The sequence below is a fragment of the Arachis duranensis genome, chromosome 3, assembly GCF_000817695.3.
Source record: "Arachis duranensis cultivar V14167 chromosome 3, aradu.V14167.gnm2.J7QH, whole genome shotgun sequence".
In the NCBI taxonomy this organism is placed as follows: domain Eukaryota; kingdom Viridiplantae; phylum Streptophyta; class Magnoliopsida; order Fabales; family Fabaceae; genus Arachis; species Arachis duranensis.
Window position 1 is genome coordinate 80,165,199 of NC_029774.3, and position 11,436 is coordinate 80,176,634.

Below are 11,436 nucleotides of genomic sequence, written 5' to 3' on the forward strand. Positions count from 1 at the left end.
CTCTTTGATTCCATAAGATGCCTTGATGTGTTTGCTAGTAATCCCAGGATTGAAATAGGCTAGGCATGGATCAAAGGAAGCAAGGAAGGAAGCATACAAGTGGAGAGAAGCACAAAAAGTCAAAGAAGCAAAGTCAGCTATGCACGCGCACGCGCACAAGGCGCTCGCGCGCACATTGCGAAACTGGCCAAGGACGCGCACGCGTACCGTGCGCGCACGCGCCGATGATGGCACATGACCTCACTAATGCACCACGTGCCTGGCGATTTGAGAGGGTTTCTGAACCCATTTTGGCGCCAAATGCTAAGGAGGAGGAATATAAGGATGAAGGATTAAGGGGAAGGCATTAGAGAATCAATTAGGCAATAATACACACTCACTAGGATTAGTTTAGAGTTAGTTTCTAGAGAGAGAAGCTCTTACTTCTCTCTAGAATTAGGATTAGGTTTAGGTTAATCTCTTTTCTTAGATCTAGGTTTAATTCATGCTTTGATTCAACTTTCCTTTATCAATTCTTAATCTTCTCATCTTTCTCTTTCTAGTTATGTTCTTTAACAATTGTAATTCTTCATTTTGTTTTGGATAGATTGTTGTTCCTTTGTTTCCCTTCAATAATGCAATTTGAGGTAATTCATGGTAATTGTGATTTCCTTGATTGTTGTTGTTAATTCTTTGCAATAATTGTAGTTAGATTCTATTCTTGTTGTCAATTTACTATGCTTTTCTTTTATGCCTTCCAAGTGTTTGATGAAATGCTTGGTAGGATTTTAGTGTAGCTTTTGTTCCTCTTGGCCTAGGTAGAGTAATTAGTGACTCTTGAGTTATCTAATTCCCTTGTTGATTGATAATTAGAAGTTGCTAATTGATTTGAATGCCTCTAAAGCTAGTCTTTCCTTTAGGAGTTGATTAGGATTTGAGGAATCAAATTGATTCATCCACTTGACTTTCCTCCATGGTTAGAGGTTAACTAAGTGGGAGTAATGGATAATTTGTTATCACAATTGAGGAGGATAACTAGGATAGGACTTATAATTCTCATATCTTGCCAAGAGCCTTTTATAGTTGTTAGTTTATTTTCATTGCCATTTATAATTCTTGTCTATAATCTCAAAACCCCCAAAATAACTCACAACCAATAACAAGACACTTTATTGTAATTCCTAGGGAGAACGACCCGAGGTTTGAATACTTCGTTTATAAATTTAGGGGTTTGTTACTTGTGACAAACAATCTTTTGTATGAAAGGATTATTGTTGGTTTAGAAACTATACTTTACAACGAAATTTCATTAGTGAAATTCTAAACCGTCAAAAATCCAATCGTCAAAATGGCGCCGTTGCCGGGGAGTTGCAATGGTGTTATGTTATTGGTTATTGTACATATGTGAATAGTGTAAATATCTTGCTTTTTGCTTCATTTGCTAGTGTAGAATTTTATTTTCTCTTTCCACCATGAATTCTCATTTTGGCTATGAGTGTGATTACAATTATGTTGTAGGTGATGAGAGCTTCAATGAGGATGTGTATCAAGGATGGAACAACCAAAGGTGGGAGGAGCCATATGCATATGATCAATCTTCATGGCAACAACCTCCACCAATGTACTATGAAGAAGAGCCATTCTATGATGCATATCAACCCAAGGGCTATGGTGAATCACCTTGTGACTTTCAAGAACCACCACCATATGCTTATGAACCACACCTACAACATAACTCCCAACCATACTCACAAGCCTCTCCATACCAAGCACCTTCCTATGATCCATATCCATCATACAACCAACCATCCATACCATACTTTTATGACCATCATGAGCAAGAACCCTTAGAATCACCCCAACCCTATCAAGATCACTACCAAGAACCACCTCAATACACACAATCCCCCCAACCTTACCAAGAAGAACCACCTTCCTATTATGAACCCTCCCTCCAAAATGATAAACCTTCCTACCCACCACAAGCCCCAATAGACAATTCTCTCACTTTGTTACTTCAAGGACAAGAGGCCATGAAGCGGGATTCACTTGAGTTTGTGACCAACTTGACCAAGGTAGTGTCCACCTTAGCCTACCGATGTTTGAATGCTCAAGGTACTTCCATGATCCCATGTGAAAAGGCAAGAGAAGAACAACAAAGCATGAATGAGAAATTGGAAAGTTCGGTGGAAACGGAGGAGTCGAATTTTGTGTTGGAACAATTGGAGGAGCCTACGATCATTGAAGAAAAGGGAGAAGTGGTGGAAGATTTAGGAGATGTTGAAGGTCCATGAAAATGTAGCATCATGGAAAACTCTTCCAAGAAGCTTAACATTGACGTCGAGGAGGGTGCGCAACCTTCAAGGCATATCATCGTTGGAAATTTGGAAGAAGCTTATCAAGAGATGGATTCAATCATGGATGAATTCCTCTCTACAGTGGAATCCTCTCCCATTGGACATGAAGTTGAAACTATAAAAGAGTGTGCACAACCTCCCAAGGATAACGAAAATGGCATGGTATATATTGAAATTGAAGAATATGAAGAGGTTGATCAAGAGATGAATTCATTCATCAATGAATTCCTATCCAAAGTTGAATCACCTCCCATTAAACAATATGTCAACACCAAGCCATGTAACAAAAGGGAAAAGGTTGAAATTGAAGAAGCTTGTGAAGAGGTGGAAGCAATCAAAGAGGAGCACAAGGAAGTGGACCTTGCATTGTCTACGTGTGGGGAAGCCTCCCTTCCCAAGTTACCATCCAACACAACATTTAAGTGGGTAAAATCTCTATCTCTAAGCTTTAATTTCTCACTTGAATATGGTTTGATTGAAAATGATGGTCAACTTAGAACTCTTTGTGGAATTAAAAGTAAGAATGAGTTGTGTAGTGGCTGGAGAATTGGTGTTAAGCTTATCAAGGTCAAGGCCCCAAGGTATAAGGATGATGATGGGACAAGAATCACTGCGTATGGGTCTAGAAGGAAGCTTTGGTGGAGCAAAGAGAATTCCATGTGTCAATCACCCTTAGGTCAACCACCACCCATCCGACAAAATCATGGAACTCAACTAACGGATGGATGCAAAAATAAGATATGGGATCCCGGTTCGCTATGTGAAGGCCAACTAGGGGAACTCATATCTTGGGTAGAACTTTGCCCAAGCTTAATAAAAATAGTTGGAAATTCTGTCAACCAATTGAGAAGCATAGATCCTTGGAGATTCAAGGAGGAGTACAAACATAAACCACCATGACAACAAGCATCTCAAAATGTCCAACTTAAGGACTTAAACTAAAAGTGCTAGGTGGGAGACACCCCACCATGGTAAACTCTTTCCAATCTTTTAAATTTACTTAATAAGTGATTTGAGTTACCATTGTAGGTAGATGTTTCATACAAATTTGTTTGTACAACTTAATTGTTAGCTTAGTCACATGCATGTTGTGTTTAGTAGTAGATGAATAATATCAAAAATTGTATTTTTGTGAATTGTATGATGGTTGAGTGAATAAGAGTTGTGAACACTAAGGGGAGCACCCAGCAATTTGTTTTCTAAAAAAAAAAGGGTGGACGCGCACGCACCATGTACACGCACGCGCCCCTGTGCGGATGCATCATCGCCCACATTACCCGAGAGTTGGGCCTCTCTTGGGCAAACATTATGCCCTGAGCCCAACCTAAACCGCGCGGACGCGCACTATGTGCGTGCGCGCCGTTTATGAGAACATGGAAGTTCGCGCGGACACGCACTTGCCGCGACCGCGCCGATTTGCTGCCGCAAATGATTGAGCCAAACCCCAGAGAGTTGAGCCAATTATGGGCTAGCTTTAGGCCCCAGGCCCAACTCGATCTGCGCGAGCGCACGCATCGCGCCAGCGCGCCTCATCACAATTCGTCCATGTACGCGGACGCGCACTCCCCGCTCGCGCGCCCTTGCATGCTGCCACCAATCTAGGCCACGGACCCGAGAATTGGGCGTGCCTCATGCCCATTCTAAGCCTTAGGCCCAAATCTCATGTACGCGTGCGCGCACTATCCGCGCACGCGCCCTTGCCTACTCTGCCATCCCATGCTAGAGCGCACCGTACGCTCACGCGTGGATCTCCATTCCTCTCAAATGCACGCGGACGCGTACATGCCGCGTGCGCGCCGATCTGATAGCGCGACTTCCAGGCCATTCTCCAGAGAGTTAGGCCTGCGTTGGGCCAACTCTAAGCCCCTAGCCCAACTCCATGCACGCGTGCGCGCATTGTACGCGCACGCGTCCCTTCCTATTTTGCTCATCCACGCTCAAGCGCGTTGCACGCGCACGCGTAGGTCCCGAGTTTCATCAATCGACGCGGACGCGCAAGTTTCGTGCGCGCGTCGATTCAAAATATGGGATAACCCTAAGACGCGAAGAGCGTTGCGCCGCAGCGCACTTCTTCCCCCTCTCCATTTTCATCTCCTTCCTCGCATCTCCCATAACCTCCGTTCACCCCTGCTCTGCCGGCGACCGCCACCATACGGCCGCCCCTTCTCTCACCAGTCACACTCTCCCATCACTTCCCTTCTATCACCACTGCTAGCTTCCCATCCCTCGTCCTCTCCCGTCGCCGCCCGCCCCTGTAACCACCGTCACCACCGCCGCGGCCGCCATTGTTCACCATCAACCTTCTCTCTCTCCTTTCTTCACTCACCTCATCTCCTCTCTCTCCTCCACTCACTCTCTCATCCGCTCTCTACCCCGTCCCTCACCTTCACAGCACCGGCAGCAACTACCGCTGCCTCTTTTCTACCATAACCGCCACCGTCCACGGCGGCGTAGCTCCTGGCCTTATTTCTCCCCCAGTTTCCTCTCCCCCCAGCTTCCTTTCCATTCTAGTTCTTCTCTGCTCCCAGGTTCCTGCTCCATTTCTGTTATCTTTTTCTTTTTTTTCCTTTTTATTATTCGTTTATGTTAATCACTATCATTGCATGTTAGTTAGTTAGACTTAGAACTTTGTATGTTAGGTTAGATAGAAATAATTGCGGTTAGGTAGCTAGGGCTGGATAGAGGATTCTAGGCCTGATAAGCGCTCCGTTCGTGCATAATCGCTGTCTGCTTATTTGGATGTTGTATGCTAATTTTGAACTGTTCTTATACACTTCTTGTTGCCTGAATACTATACCTATGCTGCTGTGCGTAATTGATGTTGTTTTTCTGTGATAATTGTGCTAATTTGCTATCCGGGAACGTCCAATTTTAAGCCGGAATGCTGCCCGATTTTCAAGGAAATTAGTTTCATTTTGATCTTTATTTCAAAATTGGGCAACTTTCTATTTCCTTTTGACTTCCCAAATTTGCACAATCTTTGTGAACATGAAGCACAATCTTTTCTTTTTAATTGCATAAAAATGTCATCATCGTCCTAACCTATTTCTCTAACTCACTAACTTCTTTAACCAATTACCTTCCACTCCTCTTTAACCATCTTTAACCATTCTTTTACACTTTGATGATATTATTGCCTTTTGAATAAGAATTGTTGCTTTTTCCTTTTGAATAAGAATTGTTGCCTTTTAAGGATTGCATCTTTTTTTTGGTTCACTTATGGTTTACTTGTTCACTTTTGCATATTCTTTGCAACATCATGATTGTTTTTGTCATTTGTATCCTGAACATGCCTTCTTTGTTACATGCTAAATGTTCTATATATTCTACCATATTTTTCAGGATGTCGGATAAAGGCAAAGCCATAGCCACTACCTCCAAAAAGAGAAAACTCTCTACACCCTCCATTCCTGCCATCTACAAACATTATGCCAAGAATCCTTTGAATGATGAGGAAAAAGAAAACCAGTTATTGCCTTCCACCAACCCAGACAAATTCCCCAACCTCTACTGTGAGCTTCGGTTTTCTAGATATCGAACTACAAAGCTGAATACTGAGAAGAAGTTGCTCCTACTTAATGATGTGAGACGGTCCATTACCGGTCGGATCCTTGACTTAGGTATCGACTTTGTTGACCGCGAGTTAGGGGATATCAATATATCATGGGTGAAGGAATTCTACTGTAACTTTTTCCGCCCGACTTTGGATTCGGTTCAGGTGAGGGGTAGAGAGGTCATGGTTACTGAGACTGCTATTGAGGAGGCGTTATAGTGCCGGCATGTCCCTGATGAGCTGTGTGCCCATCAGCAGGCTGAGTTGGCCATACACAGCATGACCTTTGATTATGAGGCACTCAGGAGTGTCATTGGGTTACCAGATGCCACATGGATTATGGATGCAAATAATACTAAGCCGAAAGGGATGCTCTTTACTCATCTGACTCGTGAGGCCAAGACTTGGCAGATGATATTCGCATGCTATGTCTTACCCACTACCCACTTTTCTGAGATCCCTATGGAGATGCTCCTACTGATTGGATGTGTCATGGAGGGGAAGGATGTCTCTTTTCCTAGACTTATCAGACAGTGCATGTGGCAGGCGCATATTCGTGGCCTACTCCCATTTCCTACATTGGTCACGAGTATGGCGGCCCTAGCTGAGGTCCCATGGCTGGACGATGATGTGCGACCACCACCCCCTGATGCTGATGACAGGGAGATTACTATTCCCTGGGGTGGTTGGGTGCACGAGAGACCACCTGCTAGACGCCGTTCTCGGGCCAGAGCTGTCGTGGGGACACCTTCACCATCAGCCCCTACAGCTGCCCCATCATCCTCTACAGCTGCAGCTCCCTCATCATCTACAGATCCTCCAGCAGCATCTGAGCCTACTTATCTCCTGGTCCAGCGTCTTTTCCGGTTCTTAGAGCGAGAGAGACGCCATGTCAGACGTCGATTAGATCGGATGGACCAGGCACTTATTTCTTTGGGTGCTGAGCTACCTTCGCTTCCCGATTCTCCGGCCTCCGATGAGCAGGATCATCAGGAGGAGGATGCAGAGGCACCAGTTCAGCAGGATGCCCCTCCAGATGCCCCAGACACCACAGAGACACCACAGACCATGCGGAGCCAGTCCCACAGCCAGAGGATCCTCCGATCTAGCATCGAGGACGATGCTTGGTTTTAAGTGTGGGGAGGGCACCGGGGGAACCGGTGAACTTTTCAGCCTAGTTATCTTATCTTGCACATCTTTGTATACATTTTGATGCATTTTTAGTTTGCTTTGAATACTTTTATTGCTTATTTTGAATTTTAGATATTTTGATGCTTTTGGATATTTGTAGATGTTTTGGATGATAGATTCCGTACTTTGAAGTTGGATCTTTCTTTATACATTTTTGTTTATTTTTTTAGTTTGTGGTTGTGATTAGAAATCATATTTGAATTGCAAATATTTAGTCACCCTTTTCGCATAATATATTGGTTTTAATTGAAAAAAAAGGAAAGGGTGAACTAAGAAAATTTTTGAACTTTTCAATCACAACAATGCTTAATCAAATATTGAAAGTTTCCAAGAAGTTTAAATATAGGGCATCAACCCATTTGATTGAAAGAAAATTCTTCGTAAAACTTGCTTGAATTACATACTTTGTGAAGCATGTATTGAACTAAGAACACAAGCTTGTGAGACTTGAGCCTATTGATGTGGTTACATCTTATAGCCACTTATCTTCCATTCTTGTGTGAAATTGTTCTCTTTCTATGATTGTGATCCTTGATTTGCTTGATTCTATATGTCCATTTACCTCTTGTATTTATGCATTTATATGATTGAGGCCATTACTTCATTAGCCTACTTACCCAAATAGCCAACCTTTTACTCTCCATTGTTAGCCAATTTTGAGCCTATGCTTAACCAACTTATTCTCAATTTAGCACATTACAAGCCCAAGGCGGAAAACCAATAAAAGTCCTTGTTTGGATCTTTGATTAGCCTAGGCTAGTGAGAGTGTTTATTATTCAAAGTTGGCAAGGCTTGGGAACATTGGATGGGATAAAAGGGGTAGTACACTTTCATGTTTAGGAATTGGGTACATACTCATGTATTGATTAAATGAATAGACCTTATGCATTGATGTTCTTGTATACAGTTTGACAAAAGAAAAAAAAGGAGAGAAAAGAAAAAAAAAAGAAAAGACAAAAGAAAAAAAATTGTATATGGAAAAAGAAGGAAAAAATAATAAAGAGGGGACAAAATGCCCCAAAATGAAGTCGATAAAAAGGAATCAATGCATAGGTGTTATGAATCAAATAAGGATGCATGAATATGTATGAAAAGTGAAGAATGGGTAGTTAAAATAGTTTGAACTTGTATAGGTCATTATAGAGTTAGGTAGGGAAGCCTATGCTAATCAAAGATTCAAATCCTAGTCCACTTAACCATAAATGATCCTACCTTGACCCTAACCCCATTACAACCTAAATGAAAGACCTCATGATGAATGTATGCATGCATTGAATAAATGTTGATTGTTAGAAGAAAATCAAATTTTGGAAAGCTTGATTAGAGGAGAATTGAGTGGATTGACCCCTAAACACTTGAGTGAATAGAGCGGATACACATCCGGTGAGGGTTCAAAAGTTCAATTACATGTGTTCACCCATATTATCTATATTCTTGCAAGTTTAAACTCTTTTTGATAATTCAATACAATTGTGGTTTGGAATTAATTCCTATTGCCTAGCCTTGTGCTTACACATGCTCTCTTGGCAATTTGATATGTTTGAATTAAGCATTTGCATTTACTTTAGGTAGTTGCCTTTAGATAGGATTCACATAGTTTAGTTGCATCCAAATAAATGTCATAACCCTTAGTTCCTTCTTAATTTAGCATGAGGACATGCTAAGGTTTAAGTGTGGGGAGGTTGACAAACCCCCAATTTGATGGTTTGTTTTGTATTGAATTTAGAGTATTTTGATAATCTTTTGTCACATTTAGCCTATGAATTAGCATGGTTTTGTTATCTCTCCCGTATTTGTGCTTAAGTGTAAAAACATGCTTTTTAAGCCTTATCTTGATGAATTCTAGTTTCTCTTTGATTCCATAAGATGCCTTGATGTGTTTGCTAGTAATTCCAGGATTGAAATAGGCTAGGCATGGATCAAAGGAAGCAAGGAAGGAAGCATACAAGTGGAGAGAAGCACAAAAAGTCAAAGAAGCAAAGTCAGCTATGCACGCGCACGCGCACGCGCACAAGGTGCTCGCGCGCACATTGCGAAACTGGCCAAGGACGCGCACGCGCCGATGATGGCACATGACCTCACTAATGCACCACGTGCCTGGCGATTTGAGAGGGTTTCTGAACCCATTTTGGCGCCAAATGCTAAGGAGGAGGAATATAAAGATGAAGGATTAAGGGGAAGGCATTAGAGAATCAATTAGGCAATAATACACACTCACTAGGATTAGTTTAGAGTTAGTTTCTAGAGAGAGAAGCTCTCACGTCTCTCTAGAATTAGGATTAGGTTTAGGTTAATCTCTTTTCTTAGATCTAGGTTTAATTCATGCTTTGATTCAACTTTCCTTTATCAATTCTTAATCTTCTCATCTTTCTCTTTCTAGTTATGTTCTTTAACAATTGTAATTCTTCATTTTATTTTGGATAGATTGTTGTTCCTTTGTTTCCCTTCAATAATGCAATTTGAGGTAATTCATGGTAATTGTGATTTCCTTGATTGTTGTTGTTAATTCTTTTCAATAATACAATTACTGTACCTATATATCTGCCAGCCATTGATATTTTCTCATCCGTCTGATAACTTCGGTCAGCTTTATTGCATTTTCACTTCAATGGCTGGCAGGTAGCAAACAATCAAGCGGCCTAGAAGTCCATTGCATGCAAGAGATTTATTATGTTGATATTTTTATAAATATATTATTTTATTTTTCAGTTAATTTTATTGTTTTTGCCACAACTTTAGATTTAATAGATGAAAAATATTAAGATTTATAGTATTGAAAAAATCTAAAAAGGGCCTAAAAATATATATTTAAAATTAAACCAAAAGAATCATCATTTTTTAAAAGAAAAATCAAATTTTTTTTAAATTTGTATCCCTAAATTAACAAACGGTGATAACATTGTGGTGGTTCGTAACCGCCGGTAAAAAATAACTAAATCCTAATACTTGTATATCGTGGCAGTTTAAAAGCGCCGCTAAATTAGTTGCCGCAAAATCATTTTTTGCGCTAATAACCGGTCCATCAAACCACCGAAATTTAATTTTGCGGCGGTTTAAAAATGCCGCTAATAAAAAAAACTGCTGCAAAGCAGCGCTTCTATCGTAGTCGCAGTTATATTTGTTTAACAAAAATTTTAAATATATATTAAAATTAATTATTAAAATTAGTTAATATATATTTGAGTATAAATATATATTTTTTTAATTTATTTTAATATAACTTTTTTAATTATACAATTGTATATATATACGAGGAAAATTAAGTATATATATGGGCACATATATATAGAGGATTCAGGACTGTTCCTAGCTATATCTTGCATGCATGCATGCTTGTTGTATCTACAATAATCAGACGGTAGATGAGAGAATATTAGGGTCCATCAATTTCCCTTGGATAAGAATATGTTTCTTTATGTGATATATATGGCAGTGAAGATGCATGTGTTCTGTATATGGCAATGAAAGATAAAGTAAAAAGAGGAAAGGAATACTTATACAATCCCAATTCCCAAGTCTTACCTGGCTTCCTGCCAATTACCAATTTCAGACATAATTAATAACATTTTATGAATTTAATTAACTTGTCTATATATTCCAATTAGGAATGCATGGACAATTTTGAGTTACTTTGATTCAGACTGCACCCTAATTAAAGTAGCTAGGTAGTAGTGTAGTACTATATGTCAATAATGATGATGAGGCACTAGCCCCTTAACTTGACTTCGCAGTCTCTGCACCTACTACTTCGACCTCTGTTTACTTGTCCATGCAGTGCTATTATTATACTGTCTTAAAGTGAGATATTTAAGATATTCTTTTAATAGTAATTTTTTAGGTAAATAAAATTTAGAATAAAAAAGGTTTTGTCAAAAATTCAAATCACTCGTGATATTTTATGTTTTAAATAGTTTTTAACCTACCATACACAGATATTAATATGAACACAGATACAACATAATATGTAATACGTTGATGTGTAAATTTTAAAATTTTATAAGATACAGAAATATGTATATATATATAAAATATAAAGTATTTTTTAGATAAATTATAATAATATTTTAATATTTTATTAATATTAAAATATAAATTAATTTTTTAATTATTTTTAATATTTTATTTTCATTATATAAAATATTTAAAATATTTTTTATTTTAATAAATAATAATATATATCATTTTTAAATTTATTTTAAGAATACATATTAAGAATAAGGGTGGACACATTGAGTATTTAGATGTGTTCAAACGTTTCTAAATTTTTTTTCATTTTTTATTAATACACGGTTAAACATGGAGCAAACACGAACAAGTATCCATAAGTGTCGAATTTAAAATATGTACAGACACGAT